The sequence below is a fragment of the Microtus ochrogaster genome, linkage group LG5, assembly GCF_000317375.1.
Source record: "Microtus ochrogaster isolate Prairie Vole_2 linkage group LG5, MicOch1.0, whole genome shotgun sequence".
Lineage (NCBI taxonomy): Eukaryota > Metazoa > Chordata > Mammalia > Rodentia > Cricetidae > Microtus > Microtus ochrogaster.
The window spans coordinates 16,400,034-16,413,803 of record NC_022031.1 but is presented as its reverse complement, the minus strand read 5'-3'; positions in this window follow the sequence as shown (position 1 = coordinate 16,413,803).

Sequence of the window (13,770 nt, the reverse complement as noted above, 5' to 3'; positions counted from 1 at the left end):
ATGGAGATATCATTTCAACACACTTGGTTGTTAAGCACATTTCTGTGTTTGGCACCCCTTCCTTCCAGTCATTGACAGTGGAGTTTCAGAATGACAGCTTTGCATTGCTCAGAAAAGTTAAGCCTGGAAACTCTTAACCACTCTTCCTCCCTTTACCCCTGTGCTTATTATTGTTGCTGGTTTTTCTTTTTAAGCAAATCAAATGGCTGATGACTGAGGTGAGTTGGTAATAAACAGGTTATTAATTATTTTGTTTGATTTTATAGTATAAGACCTACCTGAGTTGTGATTATCCTGTCCTGTCATTTCTGGTCTCTGATCCTCAGTGGTGCCATCATGTGAGTTGGGAGATGCATCCCTCTGAACTTCATGACTCCCTCCTTGTCTAACTCAGTGTGCCCAAACTACAGTGCACAATGACTCTGACCACTTCTTACATGGGCACGAACATTTGGCAGCTTGAAGGCAGTAATGCATGACCCTCGGGCAGAGCAGACTAGTTTGCCACTTGCTACCAAAACAGCAGACTCCCAAAGCTGCACTGATATTTGTTGTTATGTAGATTCAAAATGGCCTGTTTCTGACTCAGTGTCTCATGTTGTTTTCTGCTAGGCATCCAGGAGGTTGTTACAGGTTGATTCTATAATTTATAAGTAGGAGAAAAATCAAATAACTTGACAACCTTAACTAGCAGGGATGCTTTTATATAAATATTTTCGTGCTCTCCCCAAGCCGCCAAAGGTCTTAAGCTCACTGAGCTCCAGTCCGAGGCCTTTCTTTGCATTCTCTTTGGTGCGTATAGATATTCTATAGTTGTTCACGGGTCCTGATGATGGAACCAGCTTATTCCACAATATCGTGAAAATTCAATATCAAGATAAGAAAGTCATGTGGGAGCCTGCAGATCCGTCGCAGACACCATTCCTTGCTCCCTAATTCACAGCAGCTTGTAAAATTGATATTATATTGAAGAGAGATTTTTCTGCAGACGCCAGATGTAATGAATTAGATTATAATAAGTAGATGTTGAGAATACTGCAGACATTGTTGATCCACCCATCTGTCGCCATCCTGTGACAATGATCTTCAGACAGAACAATCATTTGCAGGAATGGAGCAAACCTCAATTTGGAGGAAAAATAAATGGCTCCAATTTTGTTATCCCGTGAGAACACAATAGCAAATCCCTCTCTCCCTTTACCACTTATGAAGAACAAACAACTTTCATTGAATTGACAACCATCCTACAGATTTTAAAGGAGCTAAACAGCTACAAAACTTGTCTGGGTAATTCCTTTTTGAGGGAAAAATCACATTTATTTCTTCACCAAATAAAAATGTGAGGAATGTCTTTCTCATTGAAACAAGCAAACTTATAATGATAAATGATGAGTTTACAAACATGTACTGATTGTACTCGTTGCCATGACTACCTAGTACTGGCAGCATCATTCATCAAAGGGCCCTTGGCTCTGGCATTCATCCTCACCCCACTGGTACCAAGCCTGTGCTTCCTATGTTCTAGAAGTTGGTACAGTGTGGCAGGTATAGCGTGGAGCTCTTCTGATGGATGATTATGAATAACTCAACAAAATGTAGAGCTTTCCCTTAGGTGCACCTGGAGGAATCTAGGACATTTCTACCCACTTGCCTTCTTCATTTGGGGAAAATTTTGTATCATGATTCAATACCTCTGCTAGCTTCTACCAGCCGATCCCTGTTTCCTCTTACTTCCATTAGCCTTAATAAATGGCCAGCTTAAAGTTAAATCCTTTTTTTTTTTGCCTTCTTTTTACAAAACTGTAGCATGAATAATAAAAACCCAGAGACAGATGTAGGGGTTAAAGCTGAAGACCAGAGAAGCAGTGCAGTAAGACACTAGAGAGACCTTTGCTTCTACCAATGCTCAGACCAAAGGGGTGATCCTCAGACCTCCTAGACTGTACTGGGTCTCCACCAAACCCAGATTCCACACTGCAGTGAGCTCCTGTCTCTTCCCCTTTACATTTCTTTCTCCACCCAGCCGTATCACTCCTGTGTCTCCCTCTCTAGTGCTGGGATTACAGGTGTATGGCTCCCAAACACTGTCATTAAAAGTGTGAGCCACCACCACCTGGATCTGTTTATAAATCTTATGCTAATTCATAAAATTCACAATTTAATAAAACTCAGAGTGACATTGTAGTAGAATTTCATCGTAGACTCCATATTGTGTGATAAATATTATAACAGTTTTAGCCTTTTTTGAAGTCTTGGTCTCCTATCAGTTTGTCCCTTTCCTTACAGAGGTACCATCCCCTTTTCTCCCTTTTCTTTACTCTTTTTTTCATTGTATTTTTTTATAGTTTTTATTGATATGTGTTTTCTACTCTTTAAAAATTGTGTGTGTGTGTGTGTGTGTGTGTGTGTGTGCGTGTGTGTGGTTTGAATGAGAACGGCCCATATGTTTGAATAGACTCATATGTTTGGATACTTTCTCCCCAGTTGGTAGAACTGCACGGGAAGGATTGGTAGGCTGTTGAAAAAGGTAGGGGAGCTTTGAAGTTTCAAAGGCTCACACAATTCTCAATGTGCCTCTCTGTGCTCAAGATGTGAGCTCTCTGCTGCTCTTCTTCACTATGCCTTTGCTCCACCATCATGGACTCTAATCCTCTGAAATCATAAGATCATTTAAATGCTTTCTTTTATAAGTTGCCTTGAACATGTTGTTTTATCACAACAGAAAAAGTAACTAAAACACTCTGTGTGTGTGTTTGTGGTGTGTGTGTGTGTGTGCATATATTCTCAGAGAGGTTCTCAGGCATCCTGCTTGTGGAGGTTTGAGTAAGAACCGCCCCCCACAGGTTCATAGATTTGAATACTTGATCACCAGGGAAATAGCACTGTTTGAAAGGCCAAAGAGGTGTGATCTTGTTGGAGCAGTGTCACTAGGAGTTGGCTTTGAGGTTTCCAAAGCTCAGCCCCAGTTAAACGTTTTCCTTTATAAGAGTTGCGGTAGTCATGGTGTCTCTCCACAGCAATAGAACACTTTCTATCTTTCTCTGTTTTATTCCTTAGAGAAGGGACCTAGCATAGAGCTAGGCTTGCAGCAATCTCCTGCCTCTCCTCCACAGTGTTTGGGTTACAGAAGCCTGTAAGGCCATGCTAAGCTTATTGGGGTGGTCCTAAGAAGTTGGGCTTAGTTCTCCACGTGCTCTTACCCATGTGCCTCCAGTTTACTATAAGATATTTTTGTACTAGACTCTCCTTATGGGTAGATTGTGTTTTTTTATTATATAGGTTCTTTTCCTTCAAAGAAAGAAAGAAGGACATAATTCAAGGTATGCACTCAGTATTTGGTCAATAAACTTAATGTCAACTATTTCTTTACTGCATAAATGGGGAAACATTTGGAAGTTTGGAAATTTGCAACACATCAAACTCACAGAGATCCACCTATCTCTGCCTCCTGAGTTCTGAGATTAGAGATGTGTACCGTTATATCTGGCCGTGTGTGTGTGTGTGTGTTTTTTGGGGGGGGAGGGGAGTTGGCTTATGTGTTTCTTTCTGATACTGTGGAAACTAGGAGGTTCTTTTTGTAGGTTCTTAGTCTCATGAATTAAAAAAAAGTAATAATTCAAATATGTCAAATGCTAGCTCAAAAACAACTCTATTGGATTTAAAAGAAAGATAGCAGAGCAAGAAAGCTGTCCCAAGAAGACTGAAAAGAAGGAAATGCCCTGATGCTTAAGCATGCATAAAGATCAGGTGAACGGAGGACAAGCAGCCACACAGTGGGAGGAGAGAGAATTAGTGAAGAATCCCACAGTGTTGGGGAAAGCAGACTTGGAATTAGTATTGACCAGGAACCTAAGAAGTTGATGGCTATGTCCCTACAATACTGGCTCCCAACCTGTTGGTAGAGACCCCTTTGGGGGTTAAATAGCCCTTTTACAAGGGTTGCATATCAGATATCCTGCCTATCAGATCTTTACATCACAATTCATAAAAGTGGCAAAATTGCAGTTATGAAGCAACAGTGGAAGTAGTTTTCTGGTTGGGGTCACCCCAACATGAGGAACTGTACTGTAGCAAAGGGTCTCAGCATTAGGAAGGTGGGGAGCCACTGCCCTACACGCTACTGTGGGGGTGGGAATCCTCGGAAGGAAGACCGCAGTATCTCATGAGAGAGCTAGCTGTCCCTCCTGTCTCCTCGGCAGATGTGAAGCATGCCTGCCTCACTCCAGGTGCTCCTGTTCCCCTCAAAGGAGGTCCTTTGCCCAGGTGATTGACCTGTCTGACTGAGTGTTAAAGCACAAAGTCTGTTCTCATGCCTAGGAAGAGTTTTCCCTTCAAAGCCTTTACTTCCGTAAAGAGCCCGAATAAAATTCACTGGTTTACCAAATTGAACTTTGGTGTGTAAGAAACATTAATTAGTCTTTTCTGTCAAACACTTCCTCATTGCACACACAACTTGAAAGATGCTTATGAAAATCATTTTTATCTCCAGCACCTTGGAAAACCTTTAATCCCCATGTTAAAACCTGTGTTTACTCAAAGGGCCTGCTGCTGGGATCCCTTCCTTCTTTTCCTGTGCACAGAGGTTTTTTTTTTTTTTTTAATAGCCCGTCACAAAGGACTTGAGGTCCGACCCCTGCCGATGAAAAGAAGACACCCTCGGCACCAAGCGAGAATACCAGTCAGCTACAATTCCTGCCCCACTGCGCATGCTCTTTTGCTTTTGTGAGCCTTGCACCCTCTTGATCAAGAGCGAAGTTTTGCCTCATCTAGACACTTAAGCTTTGTTTGTCTTGTCCTTTGGGTGACCCCAAGATTGCTTCTAACAGGCAGAATCATTTAGACTTTTCTATCTGAGGTGAATAGAATCAGACTCCGCAGGAAAAGCCATAAAGCCGAGGCAGCAACACCACGAATTTTCCCTTGGGTGCCTTCCGACATACACGCAACTTCACACACTGTCTCCTCTGTAAGATGTTGCGGCGTTTTCTGCCTCACCTCAGCATAGCTCCCCTCACCCTGGACCTGCTCTGCAAGCATGATTTGTGCTTGCTCCTTAGACCTCAGCGTCCCGGGGCTCTAGCTTGCTTCCTTGCTCTTAGCAGTTTTCTGTCATAGGAATGAGAAAGAGAATTAATGTGTAAGATTCCTTGTAGTTAAAAAAAAAATGAGATCAAGCCTTTACCTGTCATGCTAACATCTATATAGAAGGAAATTTTTACCATTGCTCTCAGAACGCTTAGCTCTGCATTCAACTTAATTAATGGCAGTAGAGTATGGAAAGAAAGTACATATCATTAGCTCAGTGGAATCGGTCCCTAAGGGAGAAGAGTGGGTGGGGTGGAAGTAAATGAACGAGATAAATGTTAAAGCAGATAAAATGGACCTTGTCCTGATTGTTGGGGGTGGCGGAAGGTTGCTTTGTTTGTTCGTTGGTAATTTGACATAATTTGAGTTAATCTGGGAAGATGAACGTCAGTGGAGGGAATACCTCCATCAGATTGCCTGCAGGCAAATACATAGAACATTGCCTTGATTAGTAACTGATGTGAGAGGACCTGACTCAGCGTGGATGCTGCAACCCCTGAGCAGGTAGTGCAGGGGGGCGTAAGAAAGCAAATGAGCAGGCCAGGAGGAATAAGCCAGTGAGCAGCTTTCTTCCATGGCCTCTACTTCCTCTGGGTACCCAGACTTCCCTCAGCGATGGAGTGTGGCCTGAGAGTTGTAAGCCGAAATAAACCCTTTCCTTTTCACATTGTTTTTGGTCATGGCATTTATCCCAGCAACATAAACCCTAACTAGAACAAGTCCACAGAAAAGACAATGGTTCCTGAACTCTTGCTGTCATGCTTACTTTTCTGCCTCTTCCTTTCTGGTGTGAGCTTCACCTTCCCAGCTAGTAAGACTTTAGCCAGAGGACTGGAGGTATTTGTGATCTGCTTTGGCACATGATACTTCTTGGTTCTGAAAGAGCTTCCTGATTTCCTTTGTCCAACGTGCTCAGCATGTGGAAGCATCAAACTTGGAGATACCCTGGTATCTACTACGCTGTCCCGTGAAGAGACTGCTGCTGTCACTTTAGCCTGTAGTCACTGACTTTTGTCCAGGTGTCCTGTAGATCCGGAGCAGGTAAATGGATCTCCTTGCCTGGAATTTTATCACAAAACTTAACTCTCTGACTCTTTAAAAGAATCACACAAAAAATGCTGGTGTTCTCTTAAAGCACCATGCGATGACTTCCTGTAAGTGACTTAGCTCTGTTGAGTTGTCAGCTGCCAGGGAATTATTTAAACTGATGAATTTTCCAGATGATGGTAAAGTTATACATTCTAGTAAGAAACCCACAGCAGTGTAGGTGTGGCCCAACCTATTCCTTCTCTAGTTCTATTAATGCAATAACTCTCTGCTGAATGTATAAAATTTTGTTAGATATAATTGGCATGTTGTGAGCCTGGTTTTGAGGTCACTGTAACAATGAACTCTATGCTCTCAGTGTGATTTCCCAATGTTTCACATAAGGATTTTGGTAGATCCCCTTGTCCTGTGGGTGGAGAGGCTCTGCAAGTGCTTCTGAGGGTTGTCTTTGGAGCCTCTGTCTGTGGAGGTAACCATCTCCTTTGCACCGGGACACTCTCAGAATTTGGCTCACTCAGGCAGAGAGCTTGGAAGCATGCTGCGTGTGCCTCTGCCCTCAGATTCCTCCAAACTTGACATTGTTTCTCTCCCTTTTGCCCTGCCTCTTCTTTATGTCTGAAGGATCTCCTATTGATTCCACATAACTACTTTGTGCTTGGTTGGCTATTCAGAAATAAAAGTTCACAGCATGTAATAGTGTGATAACGTTCTCCAAGGAGATATAAAGTCCTTGACTTATTTCTGTTTCATTTTATTTCACAACATGAAGCTTTAGGGAGGATAAGGACAATCCTGGAAGTAGAGGAAATAATGAGAAATACTTGATAGTTTTAGCAGCTGGCATGGTGACTGATCAGCACAATGTACTGGTTTCCGGGATTGTACTTCTTTAACCTAGTAAGCTCTTCTTTGTGAATTGCAAATGACACTCTTGTTCAAACCAAGACATAATCCATAAGTTCTTACATTACATAAACCTCTCAAGAAATAGAAGGGTGGGGCTGGGAACAGAGCTCCATGGTAGAGCATGTGACTAACATGTACACTGGCCTATGTTTGATCTCCAGTAAAGCCAAACTCATGCACACTGTGGTATGTATGTATATATGTTTGTGTGTGTGTGTGTGTTTGCCTGTGTGTGTGTAAAGTGGTACAAGGGAGATAAACATACATGCCAGGGCGGCGGAACGCGGCCGGAACACCGGGCGGCGGAACGTGGCAGAAATCCTTAATAAATAAATAAATTAAAAAAAAAAAGTAAGACTACCACCAAAAAAAAAAAACATACATGCCAGGTAGAGGATGCCTCATACTTGACTTTCTGGTACAGTCCTAAAAGGGGGCATGGTAAGGGCATGAAGGAGAAAAAGGCTTGATAGTATCAGATGTTCACAGGACTAGAAACTGGGTGAGGATAAACAGAAGACAGTGACTTTGTGAACATTGAAAAAGAATCAGAGGTAGCTAGGTGTAGGGACACAGGCTATTAATCCTAGAACTTGCGAGGCAGAGGCAGGTGGATCTCTATGAGTTTGAGGCCAGCCTGGTCTACATAGTGATTTCCAGGATATCCAGGACTATGTAGAGAGACCCTGTCTCAAAAGAACAAGCTGAAAGAAAAAAAAATAGCTAGAGGTGATAAACAAGCACAAAAATACATAAGGATCCTGAGGACCATAGAGAATGGGCAAAGTGGTACTGACGGCTTCTCCCATGTTTTCATGTAACCATAGTGATATACAGTGTATCTTTGTTTTTCTCTGTGTGTCTCTCTCTGTGTGTCTCTGTGTTTCTCTGTGTCTTTCTCTGTTTCTCTGTGTCTCTCTCCATTTCTCTGTCTCTCTGGTTATTTTCGAGACAGAGTTTCTCTGTGTAACAGTCCTAGTTGTTCTAGAACTCACTCTGTAGTCCAGGCTGGCCTCTTACTTACAGAGATCTGTCTGCTCTACCTCTGGAGTGCTGGGATAAAGGTGTGTATCACCATCTCCTGGCATGGCATCTTTATTTTTAGGATAGGATTTTTGTTTCAAAACTCACTAAATAAAGGACATTATGAGAAGTGGTTTTTCAACACCATAATTTCAGGCAATGAAATCTAGTTCACTGACAAGAAGATTTTAGTCAGACAACAGCATAGGGAATAAATTGCACACGACAGTGGGTGGTTGCAGGATGTTTCCCATGCATTCTTAAGGCAAAGACATGGGAATGCTGCGCCTCAGCCGTCCCAGGGGCTCCTGCAAAGAGCTCGATGTTTTGTTAGTTAGCATCATAAACTAGCGGCCTGGTTTTTGCTATTACTCTAAGTGTAATTTTGGAAGCAAGGAAACCACATGCTTCTAAAAAGTTAGAAAATTAGTGAAGAAAACCCACCACCCACAACCTGCCACCCACTCTAAATCTTATTCTTTGAGAAATAAAAAAGCCTTTATTAAATTACACATGGCTACAAATCACATTTGTTTACCTTCAAATGTTTACACCATACATTTTTTTGAAAGAATACATTTGTCTATGTAAGAAAATCCTTTGTGGATCTTAGGAATTGATGGAGGAAATAATAATCTTTACCATTAAATTTGGTGGAATATTTTTTTTTGACTCTTGATGGCAGAAGTTCTCAAACAAATCAGTCATTAAGCAAAGGAATGTGTGGATAGAGTTAAAAAAAAATGAGTAAGTCACAGTCCCAGCCTGAAGGAACTACACTCTAATTTTAATGAAGGTGAGTAGATCTTTAGAAGCCTAGGAAGCATGTACAGATCCTCATGGACCATAAAGAAATGGAAACTCTCTTTTAAATAAGTGTTTCTGAGATCATATTCCAACCTCGACATTATCTCTTTTTAAAAGGTCTCCTAGAAACCAGGCACCATCTTGTCTCAAAAGCCTGTTTGACTAAAAATGAGTTGAGATGAAAATAATGGAAATTGTGTCTACAAAGAGCCCTGGAATGGAAAATGCACTAAATCTAGATAATTGTTTTCTCAAAGGGGTGACATCTGTAAGGAAGTCTCTCCATTATCTAGCTAATGGATAATATCCTCCTGTCAACTCAACGTTTCCTAGTGATGCAGTAACAAGGCTAGGGCAAGAGCCGTAGAAGGGGCACAGTCAATTATGCAGGGCCTGATTTAGGAACTTAGGTCAAGTCCAGCTCCCACAAAATATTGATATTTATTTTTCCAAAGAGAAACCAGCAACCACAAAGGAAGAGTCTGACTAACAGTAAAAGCCACCGCCTAGAAGATATTTCTTACCTTCCTGAGAGGTGGCGGGAGATAGGAAGTGGTGGCAGTGAGCAGTAGGCTAAGGCTTTCCTAGCCACTAGAAACAAGCATTTTGGGAAGCTATTCATGGGACTTCTTGGACATGCCAAAGGGGTTTATCAAGCAAGAGAAATGAAGCTGAAAAATCCTGTGTTTGAGAGGGATCTGTGGTTAGCTGCAAGCATTGCTGTAAGGAAAGGGTCAAGCGATATAGACTTGGTCAAGATCCAAAATAAGTAAGACTGTAGAATACATGGAACTAGAGCTTCCAAAAAGACACTGCATTGTCTCCTACCTGGGTCTTCAGCATGCTATCTGATGGGGGATTGGTACTCAGCATCCATGTCCTGAGAAATGCTTGCATTTATAGCATTTATATTTCTCTCTCTCCCTCTCCCTTTCCCTCTCTCCCTCTCGCCCTCTCCCTCTCCCCCCACGTATTTTTTTCCTCAATGTGAAATGAGAGTTCACTTGTGTTCACCAAGTTCATCTTTGATCCATGTTAAAAACTGAATGGTCTAGTTGAATGGACAGTGTTTCTGAACCCAACTGACTTATTCATTCTTACATTTTTATTTTCCAACAAGAACATAGTATAGGCTGGAGAAATTGCTAGGCATTTAAGAGCACTGAGCTGCTCTTCCAGAAGTCCCAGGGTTAGTTTTCAGCACTCCCATGGCAGTTGACAATTCTTTATAACTCCAGTCCAGAGCATCTGCCTCCTTCTTCTGCCTCCATGAGCACTGCACAAATTTTCACGTATGCTACACAGTCATACATGCAAGCAATATATTTAAAGTAAGAATAAATAAATTGCTTTTTAAAAAAATATTATATTGGTATTTAGACTGAACAGTCCCATTGTGCAAACATTGTTTTTCATGCTGTCTTTAAACTTAAATTAGCTTTCTGCTGATAAAATAAAACATATTATGAAATATTATGTGATATTTCAATACATGTTTACCAATATTTAAATCAGGTCAAACATATCCATCCCCCCAAAAGTTTATCACTTATTTATGGTGGAAACATTCTAAATCCTTTCTGCACTTGAAAACTAAACATCCTCGAATAAATCAATCTTATTCTACCAAATACTGTACACAGTGCTTAAAATTCCCAATGGCTTCCCTTACTGACATACAGAGTCTTGTTTAGCTCCGGTTTGCATGCACCTCTGTTTCAGATTCCTGATTTGGTCACCCTAGCAGAACTAGGACTTGTAGGAGCAGATAATTCACCAGTGTATTTCCTGGAACTCTTCACTCACCAGTATATACATGCTGGTTGATTTTTCCTTTTTTACCGCCTACTCTCTGTTCCAGTTGGCCTAAAAGTGAAATAAGATGTTAGGCCAGAAGAAAGCCTATGGAAGTCTCCCAGAAGTCATCTGTTTGCCAGAACCTTTTCGGGTGGCATCGTTGGGGACAGGAACACCCTTGACAAATGTAGACAGCAAGTACCTTCCAGCTTGGACTAGTCAGGGAGCTTCTGTGAAAGACTCCTCTAGAATTTAAGGGGAAATCCTGTTTTACAACCTGAAGGGCAGCATAAAGGGAAAGGTACAAAGAAATATGACATACCTCAGTACAAAATAAGGCAGAGGGAGGAATAATTGTCCTGTCAAGGAGCTATGCATTATCAGAGAAAACCTTGGCATTCATTATAGCTCAGACTTCTACAGACTGTGCCCACTCTCTGACTTCTGACTCTAAAATCATTATCTCCCCTTCTCCCCGACAGGATCCCGAGCTTGCCTGCCCTGATGTTTTCTCTCCCTAACTCTAGTATATCATCCTTAAGTTCCTTCCCGTGTCTGTTTTAAAAGCTTTTATCTAGAAGACAAAGAACCTGGAAAAGGGACCTTGACTCTCAAGGTGACAAGGAGCTGCGATATGTAGGCTCATCTACCTCCAGTTGGGTTTGATGTGAGATTAGACACAGGGAGGGGGATGTCAACCTTACAGTCTCAGCTCTCTCTGGCCTCCATGAACCCCCATATGCCAGGTAAACACTGGGAGCACCAGCCTTCTCCTGAAGCTTGCAGTATTAGCTGTCACAGTTCCTCTCAGGTTCCTGCTCCCCTCCCTCTCTCCCTCCCTCCCTCCCTCCCTCCTTCCCTCCTACCCTCTCTTCCTCCCTTTATCTTTCAGGATTTGAGGTGATACTAAATGGTTTTCATGTTGTTGCTTTAATGCACTTGGTTGGTTCTTTAAAATTTGTAGTTAGGCCAAGTAGTGGGGGTACAAGTCTTTAATCCTAGCACTTGAGAGGCAGAGGCAGGCAGATCTCTGTGAGTTCGAGGCCAGCCTAGTCTGCAGAGCGAGTTCTATGGCAGACTCCAAAACTATAGACAAACAAATAAAATTTGTAGTTAGTCCTTCATCAAGCCCTCTTCAATGCCCTGGTAAGACTAAAGCATGGGCTCCTGCCAGGATCACATGTCTGCTATACACTCTTTCCTCATTTGTTATTTATTTAATTTTCACAAAACACTTGGGGGAGTTACCATCACTAGGGGGAGGTGATAAAACAGAATAACACCTGCCAGTAACTTAGAGTTCTGACTTAAAGATTCGGGTTTTTTTTCATATTTATATACATGTCTATGTGACTCTGGGAGTATATGCCAACCACGTGGGTAGGTAGGTGTTCATGGAGGCCAGAAGAAGATGTCAGATCCTCTGGAGCTGGAGTTTCCAGGTGATTGTGAGACACCTAGACTGATCTTGGATTCTCTGGGAGGATAATAAACATTATTAGCCCCAAGCCATCTCTTCAGCCCTGTAGTTGATATTTAAATCTGCAATTGATTTATGAGATATTTAATCTTTTGCTCTTTTCTATACACATACACATCTTTTCCTTCTGGAACATTTGCTGTCATTACCCTTGTTTTACAAGTGAGAAACCAACTCAAAACTATGCATGTCTCCTCCTCATCCTCAAAACACAGCTCATTGTCCACACAATCACAGTTTTATTTGGTGACTGCCATCATCATGATGACATTACTATTCTAGGAAAGCTTTGTCCAAGAACATAATAGTTAAAAATAATTGTAGTGTTCCTTTCAGGAACTTCCAGGAAAAAAATATCATTTATAATAAACTCATGGCTGACTTTTCAGCAGATTGTATCAATCATCTCTTTGTTCTTTTATGAAACTCTTCCGGGTCCTTACCTCCTAGGGCTCAACAGCGTATAATGATAGTGACATTACATCACTGTCTTTATCCACGTTACATAGCACCGAAAAGCCTGCTTCAAATCAAACTCCAAATCCCTGAAGTGTCACAGCTTTCCCCTTCCTTCTGCAATGCTACTAGCACATGGTCAAGGTAATACACACCATCCCCAGGACAAATAGCAAGCAGATTATCTTAGTTTGGGTTTCCGTTGCTGTGAAGAGACATCACGACCACGGCAAATCTTAAAACGGGAAACAGTTCATTAGGGCTGCCTTACAGTTTTAAATGTTTAGTACAGTATCATCATGATGAGAACCACAACAGTGTCCACGCAGACACGGTCCCGGAGAAGGAGCTGGGAGTTTTACATCTTGATCCATAGGCAGCAGGAGAGACTCTGGATTGTGTGTAACTTGAGCATATGAGACCCCCAAAGCCTGCCCCCACAGTGACACACTTCCTCAAACAAGGCCACACCTACTCCAACAATGCCACACTTTCTAAAATGCCACTTCCTACAGGTCACACATTCAAACACACGAGTCTATGGGAGTCATATCTATTCAAACCACTACACAGATTTACCTTATACATGAAGCATTTTGATGGCATTTTTAAGGGTCCAGTGTCAACAAGAATGCCACTAACTGCTTCCTTTCTTGGAGGTGGAGGAGTGGGGCTGAACCTCTCATAGACTGTACACTACTTTGTCTCCAGTGACTATGACTTGAAAAGAATAGGACACATTACCCAGCACTAATGTCACTGTTTTGGCCTCCAGAGATTTTAGTGAAATCTCTGATGGCTTGAGAACCAGAGCTATTCAAATGTACAGTGACCAAATAATTAGATTTAAAAAATTTTACACCTAAGTAAACAACTTTTTTAGTCTTTTCTCACTTGCATTTACAAATATGTTAGAGAGGTAATTAACAGAAGTAATAAAGCTCCTTTATTACATTGTCTCATTACATAAGAATGCTAACTAAATGTATTTCATCACTTTGTCATTACAGAGAATAAAAACTGTCACTTCGTGGTAGCTGCCATAGACTAAACGGCACCTTGCTGATTGGCTTTCTCTATATAACCTGTTTTGTTTTGTTTTTATCTACAGTAGTGGTTCTCAACTGTACTAATTCTGTGATTTTTTTAATACAGTTCCTCATGTTGAA